Here is a 9,198-nt window from a genome sequence, read left to right as displayed (position 1 = left end):
AATTACTCCGGCGGCCAAACAGTCAGCTGCAACAACGGCTGTGCGATTGCGCGAGCTATTGCTGTGGTCGAAAAAAGGTACGGTCACAGTTCGGTCCTCAAAACAATGCCAGATGTGCCAAACGTAGTGGATTACACTCTCGCGGAACCACTTTTCGACAAAAAGTTTCAAACTCTAATTCCCAACAGTGAGGCGTGGTGCACACAGACACCAGGGAATAAACGTCAAATAGATTTCTACACTGATGGCTCCAAATTGGATGGACAAGTGGGTTTCGGAGTATATTCTAAAGATCTGCTACTTCGATTAGCGAAAAGATTACCTAATCAATGTAGTGTGTTTGAGGGTGAAATATTAGCAATAAGAGAGGTGGCGGATTGGCTGAGAAAGTTTTGTTCCAACAAATGTTGGCATTAATACATATATACTCAGACTGTTAACCTGCAATAAAATCCTTGGATTCTGTGTTCCTTAACTCGAAAACGGCCATCGACTGCCGCAAATCTCTCAACGAGGTGGCTGAGCAGTACAATATTCACCTGATATGGGTGCCTAGTCTTCTAATGCTATGTTCCCACCGACTCATTTTCCTCATTCGTTTTTCTAAAACATTTCACCGTTCACACCGGGTTGAGATGTTTTAGTTTGACAGTTACCATGGAAACTAGAAATTCACATTTACTCGAAATTCACATATATGCAACGTATGTCCAAATAATTACCGCGACCGCAAAGGGGGAAAAAAATTATGTTATTTTCACATGTCCATGTTCTTAAAAGCCTTTGTTTATTCCTTTTTTTTCTATGAAACTTATTTTAATATTTTGACATATATTTTGAATAGGGTATGTTATTCGGGGTATATTCCAAATTAGGTGGGTTCACATTCTAAAATTGAAGTGTTTTCGAGGAAAACTTGTGTTTTGAACTTTTTTTTAGTATGGCGAAAACGACTCGTTTTGAAGTGCTTATAAAGGGAAAACATTTCAAACCCCAAAACATGCTTGGTGAGAACGCCGTATAAGATAGCGATATTTGAGTTTATTAAAAGACACCTTCAAAATGTATATTTTCTCCGAAACAATGATACTCTGTATGAGAAATACTTTCATCGGGATATAGATGCTATCATATATTGAGAACGATGTGAAAGAAGAAATCAAAACCCGTCTCGGACACATTGAAAAAAGTGGAAAGCCATTTTCTGGCATCTATTCAAAGCTGCTGGAAATATTTCCAGTTTGAGTTCTCGTCAAGAAGATGGTTGGTACCACGGGTCCTTTAAGCTACTCACATTTGTGGATCAGAGGTCTATGGATTGTAAAATAAATTTAATTACAAACAAATATCTTTCTTTCCAATAAACATAAGTTAAATTAGCGTTAGTTTAACTACGGATTTTTTATTTTCGGTGTGGCTACGCTTTTTGCTGGGGAAATTAGAAATCTGCAAAATTATTTTATACTCATATTGGAATAAATAATCCTACCCTTTTGATTTTACCATCAATAAATTTCAAATTGACGTATATTTCTTCAATTTTGTAAAATCAAACATTTTTGTAAAATTGAAATAAACTGTTGTGAAAAAGCACGAATAACAAAAAAGAAAGGGAATTTGGAAATCCGCCATATATCAAAATCAATTCTTTTGTTCAATAAAACTATAGTATGCATGAGTTCGTAAAAAAAACAGTGATTTTATATGTCATAATATTATTTTTCAATTCATTTGATATATACATACATACATGTATGTGAATGTAAGTGTTAGTTTCGAAATACTATAATTTTCGTTTAGACATCCTGCATAAAAATTTATATCTCAAAATTATTTTCTTTGCCCTTCGGAAACGCTCTTTCCTTGGACTTAGAAATGTTTCTATCCCTACTTGTGTATTCCATAACTCTGCTTTTGGCATTTACATGTGTCCTTCCCATTGATGATGTCATAAAAATTGCAGTGATTATTTTATTTTATTTACCTCATTTAGTTTTTGCTTTAATATTTGCCGCTCTCGCATTTATACTTATGCGTTTCTCTGATAATCCGATCGCTAGCCTGAATCTCTTGATGCTTAAAACTATAACGTGCGTTTGTGTGATTGTTTTGATTCTGCTCACAAGTTTGATGGCAATTATCCTGAGAATGTCCTACAATATGGGTGACTAGGGTTGTTGAAGGTGGTATGCACATAATCATAACATGTTTTGTTAATTTAATTTAATTTATTTTAATTTAATTTTTTTCAGCATTGGGAAACATAAAACACCAACTCCAATTGCTATTTAACGATATCGAATTGAGTGTTGATGAGGAACGCATTCAAGTTGATTTAATATATCGCTATAATAGAATTTAAGTTTGTTTTTTGAAAATTTTATAAAAATGATGTTTCAATTCTATTCAAGCTGGTCGAAATAGACAGAAAACGAGTAAATAAAAAAAGAACAATAATTGCAAATTTGGTAAACTGGTATCGAATACGTTTTGCTTTCGTTACATTTTTCTGTTTCAATCTTTCATATAAAAACAAGTTATTAAAGTCTAACGTCGGGCGGGCCGACTATATTATACCCTTGACCACTATGTATACCAACATTTTTTATACCATCTCAACTCCTTCAAATTTGTTGGGAGCTATATAAAGGTTTACATTCCCATACACAAACATTTAAATCAGAACCGATTTGGAGAAACATTTCTAAACTTCTACAAAATCTCTAGACTTAAAATTTAAATCGGCCAACGCCATGAAACCAAACACAATTAAGCAAGGAAATATGGGTAATATAAAGCTAAAGCCATTTTATTTATTGCACAAAAGTCCATTTATGATTTATCCGACGATACACATATATTAGAGGAATATGACAATTTGAGGAATTTTTATTTTTGCCCCTTAGCAGTGGCGATTTCACAAGGTGGTCAATTGGGATAAAGGGTGATACGGTCAAAATTTGGTCAATATAAACTTGACGTATTTCTTTCAATTTTACATTTAAAAAACCTGAACACCCCTCATTTTTAAGGTGTGTGTGTGTGTAGAATGTTGCTCCTATTTTGATTTTGGAATTCACTCCTCAGTTGTCAAAATGCCGTCCAAGCAAGAAGAGCAGCGTATCAAAATTTTGCTCACGCATCGCGAAAATCCGAGCTACTCGCACGCAAAGCTGGCAAAATCGCTAAAAGTTGCCAAATAAACCGTTACAAATGTAATTAAAGTGTTTGGGGAACGTTTGTCGACAGCCAGGAAGTCTGGATCGGGGGGAAATCGAAAACCGGAAGCCGCTGAGGCGACAAAGAGAGTTGCCGGTAGTTTCAAGCGAAACCCTAACCTCTCTCTCCGAGATGCCGCAAATAAGCTGGGTGTATTGTCTACAACCGTGCATCGAGCCAAAAAACGAGCCGGACTATCGACTTACAAGAAGGTAGTGACTCCAAATCGCGAAGATAAACAAAATACGATGGCCAAAGCGCGATCCCGGAGGCTGTACACGACGATGCTGACGAAGTTTGACTGCGTGGTAATGGACAACGAAACCTACGTCAAAGCCGACTACAAGCAGCTTCCGGGACAGGAGTTTTATACGGCAAAAGGAAGGGGAAAGGTAGCAGATATTTTCAAGCACATAAAACTGTCAAAGTTCGCAAAGAAATATCTGGTTTGGCAAGCCATCTGTACCTGTGGCTTGAAAAGCAGCATTTTCATAGCTTCCGGGACTGTCAACCAAGAAATTTACGTGAAAGAGTGTGAATAAACGTCTGCTGCCTTTCCTGAAGAAACACGGTTTTGGCCGGATTTGGCATCTTGCCATTACGGTAAAAAGGCCATGGAGTGGTACGCCGCCAACAACGTGCAGGTGGTTCCCAAGCACAAGAACCCTCCCAACACGCCAGAGCTCCGCCCAATTGAGAAATATTGGGCTATTGTCAAGCGGAACCTAAAGAAGACCAAAAAACTGCTAAGGACGAGCAGCAGTTCAAGGCAAACTGGCTTTCTGCGGCGAAGAAGGTGGACAAGGTGACTGTACAAAATCTGATGGCAGGTGTCAAGCGTGAGGCCCGGCAATTCGGATTTGGAAAAGCGAAAGCCTAACTGAATATTTTTTCTGAATTTTATATTGAACTTGAAAAAGAAATTTTATTTGATTTTTTAAATAAACGATTTCACCGATTTACACGCGTTTTCCCTTGACCAAATTTTGACCGTATCACTCTTTAGAGATGGTCAATTGGGATTGAGAATATCTTGCGACATCGAGCGACATGTACACAGGCGGAAACTTATCTAAATCTTCTGTGCAAAGTATGGGACATCTTCGCTGACGTTGTACCATTTTCGCCTAAAACAGCAGAATATATGGCGCTTTATCTAAATCTGAACCGATTTGATAAAATTCGACAAAGTTAGATAGAATGTTAAATCTTTTTTCTGTGTAATATAAAATCAATTGCAGTAAAATTCCGAAATGGGTTTTATACCCATGATGAAATTTTCTACCATATTTTCCCAAATCAGGCGTACATTTGCAGAAATGCACTTTTTCACCCGTATTAATGAGGTTTACATTTTTGGGGCATTTTACTAAAAAAGGTATAATTATAATATATCGTTGGAAAGTTATTTGAGAGAACTCTCTTCTTATGTAATCGGGAAAAAATTACGAAAATATAAAGTTTTGTGCACACACAAAAAAAAAAAAAACAAAAAAAATTCTGATTCAATCACGAAATTAATTGATCCAATTAATTTTTTAATTAATATGTCTTCAATCACGAAAATGATAGTATGAATCACAGTTTTTATTGGGCATAGAAAAAAATTCTTGATTAAATAATTAATTGATTTCTTTAGCAAATTCCAATTAATTTTTTAATTGATTCAATTAAAAATTTAATTGATGTTGATCGAAACCCTCAATTAATTTTTTAATTTAAAAGAGGAACTATTTAAATTACTTACCGAATTGGCTTAGAGTTTTTATTTGGATTAACAATTGATTGTTTGAAATACATTTTAATTAAAAATTAAAAAAATGTTAATCATTTTTTAACTGACGTAGTCTTCCGAATTTGATTAAAAAGTTAATTGCATCAATTAATTTTTTAATTAACAATTTTAAAATTTTCAATCATTGTCTTAATTAACTTAATGTTTCTATCTTTATTAAAAAGTTCATTGTATCAATTAATTTATTAATTGAAAATTTTTCAACTTCAATTAACTTCAATTAAATTCAATTAACACACAAAAAAAAATTCTGATTCAATCACAAAATTAATTGGTTCAATTAATTTTTTAATTGAAATGTCTTCAATTACAGAAATGATAGTATCAATTAAAAAAATAATTGAAGGCCAATTAAAAAATTAATTGATCCAAATAAAAAATTAATTGATACTATTAATGATCGTGATTGATTTTTGTTTCAATTAAAAAATTTGTTGAATCAATTAAATTTTTAATTGAAAAATTTTTAAAATTCAATTAACATTTTAATTGAAAAAAATTTCGTGAATTTTTTTTTTTTGTGCAAGGAACATTTTTCTTTTCATTTACGATTTTTTTGGAATTAAAACTATCACGAAATTAATTGATCCAAATAATAGTTTAATCCTTTCGACTCCGAATTTTTATAAATATCGCTAAGATTTTGTTATACTCTTAATCATGTTTAAGTCATTTAAGAAGCGTCTAGCCAAAATTTCGGGTCGCCACGCCCATTCGTTTGGGCGGTAGAGAATGTGGGCAACTTTGGGCAATTGTGGCTATAAAATGGTTTGTTTTGTAATTATACACAGAAAAAAATATCACCAAAATATTTCCAATTAAAAAACTAATTGAAGTTGCAAATGTTTTAAATTAATAAATTAATTGATACAATTAACTTTTTAATCAAGGTAGAAACATTAAGTTAATTAAGTAAATGATTGCAAATTATAAAATGTTTAATTAAAAAATTAATTGATATAATTAACTTTTTAATCAAGGTAGTAACGTTAAGTTAGTAAATGATTGAAAATTTTAAAAATAATAATTAAAAAATTAATTGATACAATTAACTTTTTAATCAAATTCGGTAGACTAAGTTAGATAAAAAAAGTGATGAACATTTTTTTTATTTTATAATTAAAAATGTATTTCAAACAATCATTTGTTATTCCAAATAAAAACTCTAAGCCAGTTCAGAAAGTAATTGAAAATATTGACTTTTTTTAATTAAAAAATTAATTGAGTTTTGCAATCAACATCAATTAAATTTTTAATTGAATCAATTAAACAATTAATTGAAATTTGCAAATGAAATCAATTATTTTTTTAATCAATAATTTTTTCTATGCCCAATTCTGTGATTGATACTATTATTTTCGTGATTGAAGACATTTCAATTAAAAAATTAATTGGATCAATTAATTTCGTGATTGAATCATATTTTTTTTTGTGTGTAAAGGTTTATGTTTTTTATGATTTTTTAAATTTTTTGGTATTATTACAGTAAATATATACTTAGATGTGCGCGTGAGTGAAATTTCACTTACGCTCACGCGCCTTAACGAAGAAATATTTGTACTCACGCACGCCGTGTAGGTAGGAATTCACGTTCACGCAAATTCACGAAATGAAAAGTTATACTCGCGCATGCTCACGAACAAAGTTTATGTCTCACGTTCCTGCATGATTGACCACAATTTTCGAAATTCACAACAAATCTCGCGACTCAGGAAAATTCACGACAAATCTCATGACTCGCAGTTACTAATCAGTAAGTAACATTCATAACTCACGACGGAACCATTAGCAAAATTCATATATGTTGCACACTCAAACAACCGACGCTATTGAAATCTTAAGGGTGATAAAATCCGCGAAGGTGATTAAAATCGGTGAGCTTGAATCGTGACTGTGAATTTGTTCTTGAGTGTGATTTTTTTCTGTCTCTGTCTTAACGTGAATGTGAATTTTATCGTGAATGTGAATTGGATCGTGAAGTTGAATTTTAATCGAGAGCGTGATTTCGGAGAAATTTTACTCACACACATCACGAACACAATTTGATTTTTGCTCACGCATGACAAATTTTTGGTTAGTCCCGTTCACGCACATTCACGAGATGTAGTTTAAATTTCATTCACCGCTTCGCGTGAATCAAGCGTGATTCACGAAAATGTTTTGTTTTTTTTTTTTTTGTTCTGAACCCATGCCAGTTTAACTGGCGTTCTAAAAAACTAAAGTAGTAAAGCCCCAATATTCGTACTAGGTTAGGTTAGGTTAGGTTAAAGTGGCAGCCCGATTAAGATTCAGGCTCACTTAGACTATTCAGTCCATTGTGATACCACATTAACTAAAAGTACCTATTACATATGGGCACTTCTAGTTTTAACCGCTGAACCTTCTTGATTATTTTTCTTTTTTGAACCAACCAGATTGTTCCAAAAAACATTAGCAGACTGCTTAAGTTAACGTTTTCCAGATCCGCCAGTAATCTGAAGCTATATGCTCCTCAAATTTGCTTGCGCTTTACACAAAATGCAGGACACTCACACAAGAGGTGTTTAATTGATTCCTGTTTCTCCGCATCATGACAGCTCATACAATAGTCATTATACTTCGCGCCTATAGTTTTTGCAAAATCGCCTATCATGCTGCGACCCGTTATAGCAGATATCAGGTGTGATATCTGACGTCTCGAGAACTCTAGCATATCTAGTGTGCGGTTTAAGTTTAAATGGGGCCATATTTGCTTGGTGTCGTTACAACCCTTGCAGTACTCCCATCGAATATTTGCCATCATAACAGCCTTCTCACGCAGTATGAGCTTGCAGGTAGCCAGGGGCATACCAACAGATTCTAGTTCCCCTGGAATATGTAAGGTAGTCCCTAGCCTCGCCAACTCATCCGCTTCGCAGTTCCCCGGTATGTTACTATGGCCAGGCACCCATATTAAGTGAATATTGTACTGCTCAGCCATCTCCTTGAGAGATTTGCGGCAGTCGATGGCCGTTTTCGAGTTGAGGAATACAGAGTCCAAGGATTTTATTGCAGGTTGACTGTCTGAGTATATATTAATGCCCACATTTTTTGGAACATTACTTCTCAGCCAATTCGCCACCTTTCTTATTGCTAATATTTCAGCCTGAAAAACACTACAGTGATTAGGTAATCTTTTCGCTATTCGAAGTTCCAGATCATTAGAATATACTCCGACACCCGATTGTCCATCCAATTTGGAGCCATCAATATAGAAATCTAAATATTCTTTATTCCTCGGGGTCTGTGTGCACCACGCCTCACTGTTGGGGATTAGAGTCTCAAACTTTTTGTCAAAAAGTGGACTCGCCAAAGTGTAATCCACTACGTTAGGCACATCTGGCATTATTTTGAGGACCGAACTGTGACCGTAACTTTTTTCCGACCACAGCGATAGCTCGCGCAACCGCACAGCCGTTGTTGCAGCTGATTAAAGAAAACAAGGATTCGCCCCCAAAAAACGGATCTTGTAGGTTCAAATTACTGACCCAACATCGTTAAAATTTGGCAAAACCAGTATATACAGCAGAAGGTTGGGCCGAATCTTAAATACCCACCACCATGAATTAAATATAATGGTTTCGTTTGAAAACTTTTCGACGTACTGGGTTACTTGATAATATATAGAATATAAGGGGGGTTTGGTGAAAGATATTCTCCCAAGCAGATCAGTTTGACCAGTATGCTTCTCGAAGAAAAATTTAGAGATTTTACCTACGAAGACTAAACCAGATTCTGGATTTATAAGAACCAATTTTGATTGAGTTTTAGAAGAATCTTAAACATTTCGTAAACGTGTGCAAGAAAATGAAGAAATAACGCCTTGATTTGAAATCTAAAATCTGTACATATAATATAATAGCGGTATTATTTAAATAATTACGAGAAGTGAAATTTTACTTTCAGTTTCAAACATTGGAAGCTCTATATGGAGGCCTTACAATTTCAGTCAAATCGTATAAACGGTTTCTAGAAATCCGGGAGATCGGTCTATATAAGGGCTATTCCAAAAACATTGACCGACACACACCATATTCGCTACACCCAATTGTGATCTTTAAATACTTTTATATTTCTAATTTCAGGCAAAGTGGATTAAAACGGTTTCTAGAAACCCAATAAGTAAAACCAGGATATCAGTCTATATGGGGGCTATACCAAAACAT

General features: G+C 34.1%; 1 long non-coding RNA gene across 1 annotated transcript; it reads left to right on the top strand.

The window, feature by feature from the left end:
• The first annotated feature begins 1,796 nt into the window (after window positions 1-1,796).
• LOC142227551 (uncharacterized) lies at window positions 1,797-2,473 on the top strand. The gene is made up of 2 exons (XR_012719900.1): window positions 1,797-2,186; window positions 2,253-2,473. It is a non-coding gene; the product is annotated as an uncharacterized LOC142227551 (long non-coding RNA).
• The last annotated feature ends 6,725 nt before the right edge of the window (window positions 2,474-9,198 follow it).

Source organism: Haematobia irritans, chromosome 2, assembly GCF_050003625.1.
Source record: "Haematobia irritans isolate KBUSLIRL chromosome 2, ASM5000362v1, whole genome shotgun sequence".
NCBI classification, from domain to species: Eukaryota; Metazoa; Arthropoda; class Insecta; order Diptera; family Muscidae; genus Haematobia; species Haematobia irritans.
The sequence above is the reverse complement of the archived record's forward strand: the minus strand, read 5'-3'. Positions and strand labels throughout refer to the sequence as shown.